At 45.7% G+C, this 8,733-nt stretch overlaps 1 protein-coding gene across 7 annotated transcripts in view; it reads right to left on the reverse strand.

Moving 5' to 3' along the window:
- MAPK10 (mitogen-activated protein kinase 10) overlaps nucleotides 1-7,491 on the reverse strand; it is a 257,681-nt gene extending 250,190 nt beyond the window's left edge. For 5 of the 7 annotated variants that reach the window (XM_087724067.1, XM_087724062.1, XM_087724066.1 and 2 more), the window contains exon 1: nucleotides 7,355-7,490. The gene's annotated coding sequence lies outside the window, so the exon portion shown is untranslated. Of the gene's footprint in view, nucleotides 1-7,354 lie in introns of all 7 variants that reach the window. The other 2 variants (XM_087724063.1, XM_087724065.1) reach the window with 1 other exon arrangement.
- Nucleotides 7,492-8,733: the final 1,242 nt, after the last annotated feature.

An 8,733-nucleotide genomic window follows, 5' to 3' on the forward strand; every position in this document is an offset into this window, starting at 1 on the left:
TACAAGCAATATTCTGTTTACCACTCTGGATATATAAAAGAATATCCCAATTCTCCTCAATGTGTACAGATAATATAATGTATTATTTATGAACCTAATCAATCTCTCTGGTTAGAACGGGACAGGACAGGACAGAATAACAGAGTTGGAAGGGACCTTGGAGGTTATTTTACAAGGGAAGAAATTAAATATATAGGTTCTTGTCTCAAGATATTTAACACCTAAAAATATATCCAGGGACTGCTAAAGGAAAAGAATGTAAAACTGAAACTTGGGCTCATGTATTGGGTTAAGCTGTAATGACGTTTCTTTGGGTTGAGTCCAGTATATTGCATGAATTCAGGCCTTAAAACTAATAAACTATTGTACGAATGGTTTCTAATGTAGAAACCGTTATCTTATTCACCAAACCATGATTAAGTAAATTGGCTTAGCACCATGTCTGAAAGCAATTCTGAAGCACAATAAAAGTAGGAAGCCTACAGTAGCCTAAGCATTGATGGACTTCAGTTCCCATTAGTCAACATGGTCAATGGTCGACATTATTGAGGGATGAAATTCAACAAGACCTGGAAGGTCATATTTCTCCCTACCCCATAATTGTTTCAAAGAGATTGAGATTGAGATGCTTTATTTGTATGCCGCCCTTTTCCCTGGGGGGACTCAGGGCGGCTCACAACTCAAAGGGAGGGAAGACAAACAAGTCATAAACATGAAAAACAATACATCATTAGAAACACAACAGTCATGCAATTCGAGTGGGGTTGAAATCTTTAGCGCCAGGCCTGTCGGGACAGCCAGCACTTAAGGGCTACGCGGAAGGTCTGGAGGGTGGTGAGGGTACGAATCTCCACGGGGAGTTCGTTCCAGAGGGTCGGAGCAGCCACCGAGAAGGCTCTCCTCCGGGTAGTTGCCAGCCGACATTGGCTGGCTGATGGAATTCGGAGGAGGCCTAATCTATGGGATCGTATCGGCCTAGTGGAGGTTATTGGCAGTAGGCGAAAATTTAAAACAAGTATTTATAGTGTACAAAAAAAATCATATTCGGTATTTTTAAGACACTCTATAGCAATAGCAATAGCAATAGCAGTAGACTTATATACCGCTTCATAGGCCTTTCAGGCCTCTCTAAGCGGTTTACAGAGAGTCAGCATATTGCCCCCAACAATCTGGGTCCTCATTTTACCCACCTCGGAAGGATGGAAGGCTGAGTCAACCCTGAGCCGGTGAGATTTGAACCGCTGACCTGCTGATCTAGCAGTAGCCTGCAGTGCTGCATTTAACCACTGCGCCACCTTGGCTCTATGTATAGTGTCATGTTGCTATACATGTACAGCTAGTTCCTGATTCATTCTATGGATTACCAGTACAATGAATCACAAATTAGCCAAATTGGACATGTTTGCAACACAGGTAGTCCTCAACTTACAATCACAAGCGAGCCCAAGATTTCCTAAGCAAAACAGTTGTTAAGTGCGTTTTGCCCCACTTTATGACCTTTCTTGTCACAGTTGTTAAGTGAACCACTGCAGATTTTAAGTTAGTAACACGGTTGTTAAATGAATCGGGCTTCCCCATGGACGTGGCTTGTCAGGTCGCAAAAGGTGATTATGTGAACCCGGAACACTGCAAGCGTCATAAATACGGGCCAGTTGACAAGCTCTCAAATTTTGATCACATTGCCACAGTCGTAATTGTGAAAAACAGTCATAGGTCACCACTGAAACTTCGAACGGTGACTAAACAAATGGTTTTAAGTTGAGGACCACCTGTTTTGTCCTATTAGCTGACAAGCCAGAGTTTAAACCTGGGAAGCCACTGTTGTACTACCAAATAATAGGGTCTCCTCCAAAACTTAAGTCTTATTTTTTCTTAGTTCAAATGGAGCCAAAAGTCTGCATCATGTCAATGAGGAAAATAAGTCAGCGTTTCTGTTCCTAATATATTCTAATCTGGCTCTTGGACTTTGTACTTATTTCATTACTGAACAATTTGGCTCAACCATGCAAAAGGATTGATTTCCCTGATACAGCTTCTCCTGCTTTCACTTTGAAAGGAATAATATTCCACAATGATAGCATCACCAATGCTAAATTGTATTGAGACAATGTCTATGGAGATTCTCAATCATCCAGGTCATGGTTGTCCCAAAGGTGCTTTTTCAAAAGGCAGCTGGATTTTCTTCGGGGAGGGGGGGGGGTGTTTCCTTGAAAATGTTCCCCTTCTCATCCCAGTAGGTTCTTCAGTTCTGCCTTGTCTTGGGACACAATGGCTGCATTGCACTTTTCAATTGCTGACCTAAATGGAACCCCAACAATCATAATCAGCCAGTACAATTTATAAGTATTTAGTAATGCCTTCTTTATCTGAATCTGAATACCGGGTTAGAGATTTATAAACATGATGTAAAAGCTACATGTGGAAGAGAATCTCTAATGCAAGAATGGTTTCAATTGAGATTACCAGACGGCACATAAACTTATTCACAATATGACGCCTGGGAAACCCCAAGGGTGCTTTTCAAAAGGCAACTGGACTTTCCTCATTTTTTTTTCCTTGAAAACATTTCACTTCTAATCCAAGAAGCTTCTTCTATTCTCACTGAATGGCAGAGAATGGAAGGATTTATATTCTTTGCAGTCATTAGGGGACTGGAGGCTAAAACATACGATGAACGGTTGCAGGAACTGGACATGGCTAATCTAGTGAAGAGAAGGACCAGGGGAGACTGGATATTCCAGTATTTGAGAGGCTGCCACAGAGAGGAAGCAGGGGGGGGGAGGGGTTCAAACTATTTTCCAAAGCACCTGAAGGCAAGACAAGGAATAATGGATGGAAACTGAACAAGGAGAGATTCAACCTAGAAATTTTCTGACATCCAGAACAATCAACCCATGGAATAGAAGTTGCCTTCAGAAGTTGTGAGAACTTCATCACTGGAAGTTTTCAAGAAGAGACTGGACTGCCATCTGTCAGAAATGGTGCAGGGCCTCCTACTTGGACGGGGGATTGGACTAGATCAGTGGTCCCCAACCCCCGGTCCGCGGACCGGTGCCGGGCCGTGGAGTACCTGGCACCGGGCCGCGCAGCGACCGGGGGCCATGATCGCTGCAGCGGCCAGGGGACATGATCGCTGCAGCGCAAAGGCTCCTGGGCTGTGCGCAAAAGCTCCTGGGCCGTGCGCAAAGGCTCCAGGGAAGTTTAATCAAAACAATCTGATATATAAACAATCAATGTGTCGTCGCGAACAACGCCCCCCACCCCTGCGCGCGCTCAGCGGGCCACGGTAAAATTATCAAAGGCTGACTGGTCCGCGGCGATAAAAAGGTTGGGGACCACTGGACTAGATGACCTACAAGGTCCCTTCCAACTCTATTAATCTGTAAACTGGTCATTGGTACGCTAAAATTCAGCCATTCCCTCTGAGAGTCTTTGAAGCCACTTGGTGTGGAACCCTTTGGGATTGCTGAAAGGACTGTACTGTAGATCATCTTCACTGGACCACCTCACCATATGAGCAGTTTTCCACTCATGATCACAATTGGGACAGCAATTTTCATTGTAAAGCTACTCATCATTTGTTTTTTTTACCCAATTATACAACTATTTTTACCATGGTCATTAAATCCATAATATTATATGGATTATATGCTCATTATATGAGTCATGAGGTTGTTAAGAGACTCCAACCTCCCCAATTAATTTTGCTTGTTGAAAGTTGGCTGGGAAGATTGCAAATCCCAATCATGTGACCACAAGACAACCGTCATAAACGCAAGCTTGTTTGCCAAATGGCTGAATTGCAATCATGTGATTACAGGGCTCATGCAACAGTCATAACTTTGAGGATGGGTCATAAGTCATTTTTACGAGGCCATCGTAACTTGGAACCGTTGTTAAGTAGTCATAAGTTGAGGAATACCCAACACTGCAGAAGCTTCTTGGATGAGAAGCTAAACATTTTCAAAAGGAAAATAACCCCAAGAAAATCATTGCCTTTTAGAAAAAGCACTTTTATAAGATAAAGCCTAAATTATTATTTAAGAAAGACTTTTTTTACTTGCTATTTGTAACACATTCTAATGCATGTTTATTAACAAATAAGTTCCTCTATGATAAAATGCGATTTATTTCCTAATGAATGCAGGCCAAATTCATACATTGTATAAAACCATTGTAAAACTTGTTTGGTTTTGGTTAAGTATGTTTTATGGATCTAACTACAATTGTAAGCCAAATTTTATATTTTAGTCCATTCTGCCAAGTTGCTCACTGTAATAACAAACCACTACTAAACAAGCTGTAACTCACCATAGTAAGTGAATCAAATCACAGTATGACTTAGTTCCACTAAACCTGCCTAAATTTGTACTATAAACAGATATAGGAAATATTGTTCTGCACCTGTTAAGTGGTCTGTTTAGCTCCAGCACAAACTGCTATGAGCCCTTTTGCCTGATTCTAACAATGATCTATTTAATCCTTCAAACAACCAACATAACATTCTTGTTTTTTTTTCTTCCATACAATCATGTCAGATTCTCACAGACTGCCTGAACAAGTCACTGCATTTTTCTTGGAAAGATTTTTCAGAAGTGGGTTGCCATTGCTTCTTTCCTAGAACTGAAAGTGACAAGCCCCAGTGTGCAAAAAGACTTGTCAGTGTGGAGGATAGAATTCTTGCTAGAGATATATTACATTTGTATGCTTTCTTTCTTACTCCTGTGATGGCTTCACTGCTAAAATCCATAGCCCACTAGATGGCAGAAAAGAATTATAGCTTCAGTATCTCTCTGCTACCATCTAATGATCATCTAGATTATTGCAGCCCAGATGTGGCATCGCTATTCTTTCTGTATTCAGGGCATAAACCTTATTTTCAATTTTATTCTGCAAAATATTTTGGTAGGTTCAGCTGAGCAGCCGAATTTCATTTCAGAATTCCATGGCAGAATATCTGTCTTCTGATCATAATACCACACTGGCTGTTGCATTTGTTGTTCTGCACATCTATTATTCTGTGCTATTCTATGGTTGGAGCTCTTTCCAGTGCAGAATACTGAGTAGATGACCTCCGAGTGCCATTGCAACTCCATCATGGTTTGAAAGTATACAAACATTTCCGTAAGGTAGCAACCTCCCCTGCCAAAATGAAAGCCTTTGGTCTCCCCTCCCCCCCCTCTACCTATCCAAGTGATTGACCCGTGCTAGGAAACCATTAAATAACAAGTTATAGATAAGCCAGCAAAACACACACTCATCCCCTCTGGGAGCCTTTCATAAACAGCCTTTCTCACTGAGCACACTCTCACGCCTATAAACACATCCTCACAGGCATCTCAAACAAGAGGAGGAAACAGTCGTTTTCCCAACAGTCAGCAGAGACAGCCGAGGGTGGCTTGTATTCCAATACAACATTATTTCCCCTTCCCTTATGATTCCAGCATTGTGCATGACAACAATAAACAAGAGGTTTTAGAGAAAAGATTGGATGCTCCAAAACGCTGGTTAAGAAAAAAGGAAAAAAACGGAAGAGGAGCCCATCCTGGAGGCAAAAAAGAGGGTGGGGGGCATGTCCTAATTTAACAGCTCAGATCACACCATCTCAGTCATTCATTTCATAATAGGGAGAGGGGGAGGGACGGGAGAAGAGAAAGAAGTGCAAATATAATTTAGGGTTATCAGGTGTCCCTTGATTTCACTGGATGTCATATGATAAAGAAGGCATCGCTTGAAGCACTCCCTAGCATTCCTTTGTTTTGAAATTTTAATCCCAGCAACATGGTGCATGTTGTTATCTTTGGGGGGGGGGGATGAAATATTACATGGAAGAAGCAAATGCTAAGGAAAAGAACTGCCAAATTCAAGTATGAATGGTGGCTTCTTCCTGCTACCCCCCCCAGTAAATCAAGAATATTCTCCAAAGAGCTCTTGTTAAACCCTTAATTCTCAGGTTGGTTGTTCTCAACACAAGCCCTTTCTGTCTTCCCTATCAGTAATGCGCTCCCCCCCCCCCCCCCCCGCATTTAATGGCCTTGTATAAGAAGAACAAAATCAACAATCCAGATCTGGTCTGCTCAGTTAAAAAAAAAAAACCACAGAGAAATGAGGACAGTGAATATTAACCATACCCATATTCTCCACCCTATCCCCACTGCCTTCATATGAGATCCGTCTTTCGTAAGGCACCAAGTCACCCAGAACAAGAGGAGAAGGTGGGAAAAAAAACTGCATTGAAGAAACAGCCAGCCGATGCAGCAAAAGGAACCCATGTAAACAAGCCTATGGTTTCTTCGCCCCCCCCCCCTCCCAACCTCCATCAATACAGTAATGGCTGGGATTATCAAAAGGGGGAAGAAAGCAAAATCCATCATTGAAGACATTTGCTGGCTTTTGACCTCTAAAATAAAAACAATTCCGTCCCGCATTGCAGAGGGGGGGGGGGTTTGCTCTCCGAATATTTTTTTTTGCCCTATTGCAATAGCTGGGCCAGGCAAAGACTATTTCTGTAGCGCTCATTGATTTCACTGCAGTCTTTAAATGTTTAGCGTCCCTTCGCAGCATGCGGCCAATCTACTTTCTTCTCCCTCCAGTTTTCTTTTCTTTTTTTAAAAAAAGGGGGGGGAGATCCCTTCCCCTCTCCTCCTTCCAGCCCCCCCCCCCAAACAGCTGCGTTATGCAAGACCCGGCCTTTTAAGCTTAAGAAATTACTTCCCCACCAGCACTTCATATTTTCCTCCATCTTCACCTCCGGGAGCATCACCTTCTAGATAGGAAATCCATATCCCACCAACATAGTTCTAAAGCGATCCAGACTTCCAATTCTGGGTTTCTTTTATTATTTATGTATTTATTTATTTATTTTTCCCTCCTCCACCTGCAATCCTGCTGCTTTAAGGAGTTGGGGGAGAAACGAGATGGATTAAAAGAGAAAGGAAGGTTTCAGAAATGCCAGCGCGAAATATCCTTTAGGGGAAGGACGGAGGGGGGGGGAGGGAAAACAACAACAACAACCAGAAATCTGCGGCGATCCCATTCCAACAAGGGTTCAAAATAAGAGACCTCTCTCTCTCTCTCTCTCTTTTTTTAAGGGAAAGAAGGAGGGAATCTTTTAAGGGAAAAGAAAAGATCTTTTAAGGGGAAAAGTCTCTCCTTGTTCAAAAGGAGAAAAGGATGGAGAAGAAGCAGCAGCAGCACGGGACTTATATACTTCTATTATGGACTCCCCACTGTTTACATCCCTTACCCGCCACCAAGACAACCGCCGCAGGTTCAAAACAAGCTCCACGGCCGCCTTTTAGGGGCGGGGGGGGCACCACCAACACCCCCCCCGAAATAACATGCAGATACTGACCCAAATCACAAGCTCAAAGATGTCTCTCTCTTTCGCGCTCTCGCTCTCTCTCTCTCTCTCCCCTTCCCAGGAGCGCAGCTACTGCCTTCCCACCTCCGACAGCAGTTTGTTTCATTCACTTGCCTCCCCCGGCCGCTCGCCCCGCTCGCTCACACACACATACACACGCGCACCCTCACACTCTCCTCCCTCCCCTTTATTATTTTTAACAGCAATCAATATTCATTCTCCCTCCCTCCCTCTCTCCTCCTCCTCCTCCCCCCGCCTCCTCGCCTTTGTGTGCGTGCCCGATACGCCGGCGGGCGGGAGGGGGGGGGATTTTGAGCTTGGCCGCGCGCCCGCCTCCCGCGCGCCCCTCACCTACCATCCCGCGCTCGCCTGGGCGCCGCGAGCGACCTTTCCTCTGGAGGAAGCTCTCTCTCTCTCTCTCTCTCTCTCTCACACACACACACACACACACACACACACACACACACACACTCCCGCCCCCCCCCTCTCTCTCTCCCGCGACCTCACTTGGTCTTTGGGAACCCCATTCCCAGCTGAGGGAAGGAACCGACCGGGGGGTTTGAAGAGATGGAGAAGAGTTTGCGCTGGGAGGGAGGCGCCGGGCGGGTGATGGGCAGGTGGCAGCAGAGGCCACCTGGCTGGAGGTGATGGGTGAGCCCTGGGGGGGGGGAGGAGGAGGAGGGAGGGGGCGCGCGCCTTATAATAAAACCCCGCCGCGCAAAAGGAAAGGACGGCGACGGGAAAGGGGAGAAGGTCTCAGTCCAGAAATGGGGAGGAAGAGAAAAAAAGCGGGGGGAGACCTGAGGAAGATGTGCAGGGGGGGAGGGGGGACAACGGATGGGATTGTTCCTTGCTGAATCACCCTCTTTTTTTTTTTTTACTGGCGGGGAATGGGGGGGGGAGGGAGTGCACCGGGCATCGCGATACCGGCTCTCTTGTGGAGATGCTACCAGAGGAGACAGGCGGAGGGCTTGAGGGGGAACTGGGCTGCCATGGCAACGGAAGGGAGCACACGTGACGTCAAAGCGGAGAGAGGTCTCGGGAGGAGGGCGAGCGCCTAATCCGCAGTTCGGGCTATTGTATCTCCTTGGTGGAATCAAGGGGAGGGAGGGAGGGAGGGCGTGCAAAGAGAGGCGGCCGCATCTGGAATAGCAGGGCCGCCTGAGCGTGGCAACCGGCAAAGGGACCCCCGCAGCGGTGACCTCGGCGCGCGGGCACGAGCAGTAAGCGCGCCTGCGCGCCCTTGTGGGTTGTGACACGAAAGGTGGATGCGGCCTGATCAGGGTCTCCGCCACCCACCACACACACACACACACACACACACACACACCCAGCTTGGTCGAACGGACTTTGGCCTTGGAGACCTCAAT

This window comes from Thamnophis sirtalis, unplaced genomic scaffold, assembly GCF_051295495.1.
Source record: "Thamnophis sirtalis isolate CommonGarterSnake01/CBP01778 unplaced genomic scaffold, rThaSir2_p1.2 scaffold_10, whole genome shotgun sequence".
In the NCBI taxonomy this organism is placed as follows: domain Eukaryota; kingdom Metazoa; phylum Chordata; class Lepidosauria; order Squamata; family Natricidae; genus Thamnophis; species Thamnophis sirtalis.